The following is an 8777-nucleotide window of genomic DNA, read 5'->3' as shown; positions in this document are numbered from 1 at the left end:
TGTAATGTCATGTTGGTTGACCAGGAGGAGCTCCTCCTTCCCACCCATGGCTCAAGAGCTTGTTTGGCCTCCAGCCTGAGCTCAACATCTTAAAACAAGCAGAGCACTTTGGGGAATGAGAAATTAAACCACAAGAAAACACTCCCAGCATTTTTCTGGAGTTTTACAGTTGAACCTACCCCCAGACCCTTTCCCACAACACTCTTCTCTTGTGCTTCTGCTCCCTGTTTGTTCCAGTACAAACTGGAGTGACAATTGACAAGCAAAGCTGTTTCTTGAAGGTTTAAGCAAATGCTGGGAAATACCCTCTTCACACAATTAAATGCATTCATGCTAAGGCAGCCTCATGATTCACACACCCCCTGAAAAGCTGATAGCTCTGCGGTGTTTTACGAGATAACAATGCTTCGTGCCACCCTGGCATACATGTGGCTAGCTATCAGCAGAGAGAGGAGATATTGCTCATATAAATTCCTCAGTGTTGGTTATTTCTCACTGCAGTTAGCAAGAGAAGTTCTTGAGCCAAGATCTTTGCAGTGCGAGTGCACTGAGTATTTCCCATTAGGTAAGTTAGCATGCAAGTGACATTGCTTGACATAATTTGACTTGCTTGATTTTTAATGTCTGCATCAGAAGATTTTTAATCCTCCATTTGCAAAACTTCTACAGTGCTGATGTCTCTGGCTGATACTTTTACTATTATGAAATCCCCTGAAAGTCAACATTTACAGGCACAATGAGGCAGTAAAAAGATAAAATAGAAATAAAATCTTTTGCTAGGGCTGGAAAAATTCTGAACATTGGGGAAAAGCTTAACAAAATAAAACAAAAACGCCTCTGTCTTCAAGCATCCAGAGGAATTGTAAGAATGTCCCTTTTCATTGTCTTTTTTTGTACCCCTTATAAAAATTGCTTCCCTCTCAGCCCTTAATGAGACGTTTTTAGCAGTGTTTTTCTATCCCAAATTGCCATGTGAGACGGGCACTGGAGGAGATGTGGTTTCAGCTTGGGGAGCTGTGCTGGAGCCTGTGCGCACCGGGGAGCGCGGCAGGGTCGGAGCGCTGCCTGTGCTGCCGGGGACGGTCTCTGTGCTGGCTAATGCTCTGCTTAGTGACACACTTCGTGGGTGGAAACGGCACCAGGAACAGGGCAGGAAAAGTTCTGCCTCTCACCGCTGTGGAGGATTTGTGTTCTTTTATTTTAACTAAATTAATCAGCTCAGCAATCAATGAGAAAAATTATATTTTATTAAAGAGAGAGAGAGAGAAAAAAAAAACCCTGATGAGCTAAATAAACATAATACCTACCAAGAAAATAGAAGAATGGGCATTTCTACACATCCAGTTGAAAATAACTTTCAAAATTCATGCAGATATTTTGAAGTAAAATGCCTTTCTGATTCCTGGTTTGGCCATAGTAGATTTGTGGAATATAATGCCTTTGTTTTCTGTAGCGTGAGCTTCAGAAAAGAATTGCAGCTACAAGGAGAAATTCTATATCCCACTTTTCTCTCTCCAATAGATGTGATGGGCTTCTAAAAACAAATATGTAAAATTCTACATACCTATAATGCTGGAAAAATTAATTGTAACTAACAGATAATGATGACTTGGTTAATTATTGGAATAAACAGAGGACCAAGATAAAGCTGTGGTAAATTTTGGTAATGAGCCACTTTCAACGAAACCAGATGCCTATATGCATCTTGTAATTCAAATGAGTGGGTTTTTATCGTTGTTGGTGTTAATTTTAGAAACTGTTAAACACCCTGAATCGGATGACTGAAGAAATGTTAATTCCAAATGGTTACCAGTCATCCCCAGCTCCCATCTCCATATCCAGTGATCAGAACACAGGCACAAACTCAGTAATAAAATCCAATTGAAGATATTCCAGCTTCTCCTGCAGCTCTCCACTCCCCATCTCAGTGCAGCAGGATTCTTGAACAGCTGTAGAAAAGCTTTTTATTCAGGATATCACAAAAATTTTTCTCAAACAGAAATAATTTGGAGTTTTGTGAAAAAAAAATACAAAGAAAGAAAAAGGAAGGAAAGAAGCACTCCAGCTCCAAGGTGTTGAGATCAATGTACAGGAAAAATATAGCTTTCATTTGTATTTTTAAATACAGTCTAAATAATATCTGAAGAAATAGTTGCTACGGCTTTAAATATCGGTTGCCAAATGGTAATTACATTGTTTAATTTTAAATCATACGATAGCTATACCATCTGACTCTGCAAACATTACACACAAACACATTTTGTTATCATGAGGGAATGTTGTTTGAAAATGCAAAAATCATCTTTAAAAGCAAAGGAAAAAAAACCCTGTTTTTATTATGAATGTGAACTTCTCCTATCTCCTTTTCTGAAAGTTACGGAGCTCTGAATTGCTTTGCCAACTTGTTGGGGTGAATAACCCCTAAATTTATCCTTACATTATAAAAAACGTTTATATAAACATTTTCCTGTATTGATACAAAGCTAAAAAATTTCTTATGAGTATTAGAGTTAAATCATCTATTCCTTTTCAGGAACTTCTTGTCGGAGAGGAGCTTCACAAGTAATGATCTTCTGTAAACCTGCAAAAACAGCAATTAGGTAAGACAGAAAAATTGCTTAAGAATGGTAAACATTAGCTTAAAATAAAATTAACATCCCCAATAACCTAACATGCTGGCATGCTAATAGCTCTTGAAATAGTCTATGATTTGAAACGTAGCTATGCATTATTCTGCCCTTCCCTCCTGGTTGTGGAGCTGTTGTTTACAGAGTGCCAAGGGCATTTCTGTCTCATTATCAAATACATAAATAGAAGAATATGCATTTAGCGGGAGATCTATTTTATTGTCAGTCTTCCCTTCCCCCCCTCCACCGCACACACATTTCTTGATGTTTTCTCCTCCCTTCTGCAGCCTGTATATTTCCACAAAACTGTGTAAAAAAGCCTAAAACAAACAACATCCTCAGCCAAAAGGGTGCAATTTCTAAAGCAGAATCAACTTATTTTAAGCTTCGGAAAAAACTTAAGACCTTTTCTCTTTTTTTTTTTTTTTCTCCCCACTGTGTGAAGCATTTTTATGAAAGCTTATAATTTCCCACAAAAAGCTGTGTTTAATACATTCCCCTTTTATTTTTAAATGTTCTGGAGGGTATCTTTAATGCTAAGCTGTGCTGTGTGTTTTTTAGAAACTGGGATCCAGCTCCTGGGTGACTCAGTTTGGAGGCTCCTGGGGCGGGTCAGGAAAGCTGGGAATGCTCACTCCAGCACTGGTCCCAAGTCGGAATCTGTCCCCTTTTCCCAGGCCATGGATGCTGCAAAGGAAACGACAGCATCTCTGATGGAGCCTTGTGTGAGCAGGGAGGGCAGAAGCCACCTTGCAATGCTCAGCTGGAATCAGGGACCCCCAGCTCAGTGGGCTCAGTGCTCAGGGGGTGCTGGCTCTGACCCCAACCACCCTGTCCCTGAATTATCCACCTGGTAAATACCTCAGATACAGGAAAAAAAAATAATGTTGAAGAATAGTATTTCTCTGAGGAAAGACTAATGGGATCAGGCCCTAAATTATTATCCTCATGATATCTAATATATCAAACAATGGAAAATGTGGGAAGATAATTATAAAATAGATATATGTTTTTAAGTTTAGAAAGTTCATGTCCCTTGGATTTTTTTTCAAGCTGTTTTTATGAATATTGAATGCTGTAAACCCAATACAAAGCAAGAACTGGACTTCATTTGTTCTGGTTTTGGGAAGGGTAAGGATTTTTTTGAACACTGAAGGTATTTCAGTTGTAGGAAGTCGAAAACTAATGAAAAATCGTTCTTTTCTGATGGGTCGTGTATTCAATTGGCTCTCAGTGGGAAGTAAACGGAGTCAAGAGTGTTTTTCTTTATTACTCTGAATGTCTACTGTCCCTTATTTGTGAAAGAAAAGATAAAGATGCTGTAACAAAGTATTTGGGGGAAAATGTAGAATAAGGTTCGAAAATAAAGACAAATCTGAAAGGAATATATCAATATGAATGTAGCCTATGGGAAATATTTTTAAAACATTTTTTTCTGATCGTTGTTTAGAAAAAATACCAAATGCATAGAGATGTGTGAGTGACTGTGACAATACACTGTAACTCTTAGATTTTCTGCTCGCCTCGACGAAAGGTCTCATGTTTGTTTAGGTTTTGTGTGCGTGCATAAACCGGACTATATCTCTATTTGTATTTCTCGCTTTTGTTTTCTTAAATGATTCTCCTGCTTTCCCCTTAATTTTAGCTTGATCTGCGCATTAAAAAAAAAAAAAAAAAAAAACCACAAAAAACCATACAACCAAAAAAACGCAACAAAAAGATAAAGAAGGGAAAATAAAACAAAAAAAACCCACCAACAAATAACAGCCAAATCTAAAGAGGTGTTTTTTTTTTTTTTTTTTTTTTTAATGGTTAAACTTGTTAGCCCTGCATCTCGGGCATGATAAACAAACGATAAGCGCGGTGCCTTTGCAGGCGGACGCGCTCGGCTCTCGTTAGGCTGCACTGCCACCTTCCGTCCCCGGCCCCGCCGCTCCCGCCGGGTCGGCACCGAGGGATGCTCGGGTCTCCTTCACCAGCTTTCATTCCCATCATTCTGCTTCTGTACTGACAGCTTCTTTATTTATAATTCGTTAGCAGAATCTCTGCATTAGCCGTATGATGGTTTTGTTGTTGTTGCTTTTTAACAATATTATTGTTATTTTTATTACTATTGTGAAGTAATTCTTAATTTCAAGTTTTAAAAATGTTTGGCCCTGAAGCTATTTATTCCCCTTAGAAAGCGATACAGAAAGTTTGAAGGCTGCTTTTTGTATTCTGAAGAATTAATGTGTTTCAGGCAGCTCCCTCTCACTGCAGCCCAATCCCAAGCTGAAGGAGAAGCATCTGGCACAATGGAAATTGTCACAACACAGGGCTGCAACTTCGACTGGTGAGAGAAGGCTCCCCTTGGATGTGCAGATCACAGAGAGGAGACTCTTTAAAAGGACACTGTGGCTACAAGGCACAGACACAGCCATGCCCATCGGGCCATGAGGAGCCTCAATCTGCAGGAACCAAAGGCAAAGAGAAACACACTCCCCTGGTGCCAAACTCATTATGTGTGTGGCCAGAGCAGCCTTTGCTTATTATGTTTTGAGAGGAAATCCCTTAAATACGCTCCCCTTCTAGTCCAAGGCAGGTGATGCTTGTGGGGGCTCCCCAGGTGATGGCTTGTGATGGGGAGGTGCTCAGCAAGGAGGGGGTGCTGGGCCTGCAGGTGGCTCCTGGCTGACCCCTCCAGCATCCTCGCTCCTGGTGCTCAGCAAAAGCACAGTGCCCCTCTCTCCCCAGCCTTTGCTCTTTACTTATTGACTCCTCTTGCCAGTGGCTCTCTGATTTCAGGCGGCTGAGCAGAAGGAGAAGGAGAGGAAGGCTGGGGAGGAATGGGAGCTCTTCAGCACAGGAGGTGCACCGTGTTTCTTTTATCTTTACCAAAGGGGAAGGAAAAAGCCTCAGGAGGGTATTCCCAGGGAGGAAGTAATTCCCTTTTCTTCCACCCAGCAGGAGATTGCATCCTGCCTTCAGCTCTCTGCTCCCTGGCTTCCCAGGCCAGCGGGGCCACATGCTGCTGGTTCTGCCCACGCCACCACTGAGTGCCGCCACGCTGGGTGGGTTTAAAGGTCCTCACAGCCCCTCTGGGGGCTTTGAAAAGGCTCATCATCTGCTGTGGACTCTATGAGATGGGATGGGATGGGATATGGGGATGAGCGCATGCCTTCTTTGGGTGCTGGGACCCTGCTCAGTGTCATCATCCTCATTTTCTGGGCAATTAAAGAAAGCATCAGTGTCCCTGTGCCCAAAGGTGGCAAAGCCTGGCACAAAGCCCTTGTTCTCCATCCCAGGGTTTGGTTTTAGCAGGGCACACCTGGGGAGTGGAAGGGATAAACTGGGGGTGTTCTGACCCCTTCTCTTCTAGCACAGAGCCTCTGCCCACAGCAGTAACAGTGTCAGACAGCTGTGAGCTCACCTCCCACATGAAGGGATTGCTGCTGCTTACACAAACATTATTGCTATGAACTAATTTTACATGAAGAAATTCCTGTCTGCACAGGCTTTTCTACCAGCGCAGGAAGAACCTTTTAAAACAAAACAAAACAAAAAAATTAGAGATGGCTCCCTTACCTGTTAGATGTCTATAACCTTGCCTTGGCTACTACTGTTGGGAACCCAGGATTTTTTTAACACCCAATTAAATTAGCGTAATTGGGATAAAGTTACAATTTCTTTGCCTCCAGCTGTGAGTCATAATCTATTTAGCACCTGAGAGTTATTTCACTTTATTTTTAGTACTTAGCCCATAGTTTGGAAGGGGAGCAAGTAAACCTACATGTCAGTCAGGATTTTTTGAAGGTGTAGATTACTTGTCATTAATTTAAATGTGGCATTTAAATGACCATTCACAGGTGGTTTTAATGCTTTTATTAACTTCTTCTTTGGCCCTTGTAAGGGATACATTTGAAAAAAGAAATGTCAAAGACCTTGAACTACAGGCCATGCCAATAATACATTTCTGTTACTACACCATGGGAAAAACCATAAAACAAGAGAAGAGTTTCCAATGAGGGGGAAAACAGAACTTTATTATAATAAAGAATAATAACAAAAATGGCAGAAACATATTATCAATACCTAGTCTTGTTTGAGCTACCAGTTCAGCCTACAGTACATTTTGAAATGATGAATTGGCTGGAGAGAAAAACATATTCCAGATGTTTTCTGTGTTTGTCTCTGGTATTTACTTCATCATGCTTTATCCAGAGGGGTTATTCAACGGAAATAAATGATATACCAAGTATGATCAGCGAGGAAAATTATTGATTGTGCAAATATAAAAGACAAACTAGCACTGGGGAAATAGCTCAGGATAAAACACAAACCAGCCAGAAATTTTGTCTGCAGTTCAGATCTTGGGTTATGACTCAAATCAGCCTTAGAAAAACCCTTCGGAATCATGGTTGGTGAAAACTGTAGACAAAATTAATTGTGATGGATTGGGGAACCGGGACCACAACAGCAGGAATCCCCCCAGCCAGAGCAGGGTGATGAAACACCCACATGAACCTGCTGTGTCTTGTCACAGAATGACCAATGTGGGCCTCATCTTGCTGGGGTTAGCGGGCTTGGAGCCCAGTGCTGGAATCTGGGAAGGCCAGGAGGCAGCAATGCTGGGCTGGCTCCAAGGACGTGGAGAGGGACCTCTCCTGGCATGGCCAAACTGCTGTTGGGCAACACAGCCCAGTGCCAGGTCGTCTGATTCACCCCCAGCCTAAAGAGGATCCAGCTGAAATGGTGAAAGATTTAGAGGCATCAGAGATGGACTCAGTCACTAAGGTAACCAGAACATATTGACTAATAGTCCGGTAGTGTCCCCACAACTGAACTGGGAATGACGGCAGGTCCATGACCCTGTGCATCATCTGTCTTACAAAAAAAAAATATTCAAGGCTCCTCAGGTAACTTATCTAAAGGGGTATTTATTTTGTAAAGCGAGACTGAATGTCTTAAAAAAAGAACTCCACCTCATCCATCTATCTAGGCTCTCCAGGGTGAGGTTTTCTTTAGAAACAAAATAGCCGAAAGCTAATTGCATGTAAGTTTAGACATAAGATATTTTAGTGACACTTAGAAGGTGGGGAACAAAACCCCTGACACCAAGCTGATGTCTCTAAAATATCTGCCAAAGCAGCTCTTTAAAAAGGTATTTGCACCTTTATTTAGTTCCTTCTTGTGAGGAATGTTTACTGCAGTCCGTAGATGTGGTTATGTCATGTTTCCACTGTGTTTTCATTCAGTGTTGCTCTGTATTTGTGGTTTTCTCATTTGTGACAGTCTAGTAACTGGAGCCATTTGTACCTGAGCAAATAATATCAAATCTGAATACTTTATAAATATTTACAATATTTGGTGTGTCTCCCACTCACATCAAATGCAAAGTATAAAAAGCAAAAACAAGCAGAAACAAACAGAACCTGTGTTACGTTATAATAAATATTTACTGTATGTACTATTGACTAAAGAGTCCCATACAGCTATTTAGGAGGCATTGTTTCTGTCAGGCTGTTCTATATTAAAACACTCTAAATGAAGCTGTTTGAGAATAAAAATGTGCATGTTAGCGAGTGATTGGTGCCTACAACTTATTTAATTTTTTGGCAAGGGGAAGTAGTTCTTTTTTTCTCCCTGCACATGTGGATAGTGAATTAGGCAGGAGCCTGAGACTCTCTGGCACAGCTGCAGAATTCATTGGAGTGAGGTCCCAGTGCAAGACTTGAGGGGAACACGACCCTTCAGGCCCACTGGCCTCAAGCAGAGATCCCCACTGCAAACAATCGGCACTGAAGGCAGAGAGGGCAGTGGCAGAGCAACAGCCACGTTCCTTGTGTAGCAAAGGCAGCCTGGAAATAGGGAGGAAAGAAGTGCAAGGTTCACAGAATCACAGAATCATTTAGGCGGCAGAGGATCTTTGATACAATTGAGTCCAACCATTAACCCAGCATGACTAAAGCATGTCCCTAAGTGCCACATCCACATGCCTTTTGAACACCTGGGCACACCTGGCTCTTGTTCAACCACTGTTGGTCCAGGACCTTTTCTAGTGAGCCACTTTCCGACGCTGGCCCCAGTCTGTAGTGCTTTGTTGTGGTGTCCCAGCACTTGGCCGTGTTGAACCCCACACAAATGTCCTCATCCCACCGATCCAGCCTGTCC

General features: G+C 41.7%; 1 long non-coding RNA gene across 1 annotated transcript; it reads left to right on the top strand.

Moving 5' to 3' along the window:
• Positions 1-457: 457 nt before the first annotated feature.
• LOC135449747 (uncharacterized) lies at positions 458-5011 on the top strand. Its single transcript, XR_010440826.1, has 3 exons — positions 458-565; positions 2534-2600; positions 4867-5011. It is a non-coding gene; the product is annotated as an uncharacterized LOC135449747 (long non-coding RNA).
• Positions 5012-8777: the final 3766 nt, after the last annotated feature.

This window comes from Zonotrichia leucophrys, chromosome 6, assembly GCF_028769735.1.
Source record: "Zonotrichia leucophrys gambelii isolate GWCS_2022_RI chromosome 6, RI_Zleu_2.0, whole genome shotgun sequence".
NCBI lineage: Eukaryota > Metazoa > Chordata > Aves > Passeriformes > Passerellidae > Zonotrichia > Zonotrichia leucophrys.
Note: the sequence above shows the minus strand (reverse complement) of the source record. Positions and strands in the feature narration are given on the sequence as shown.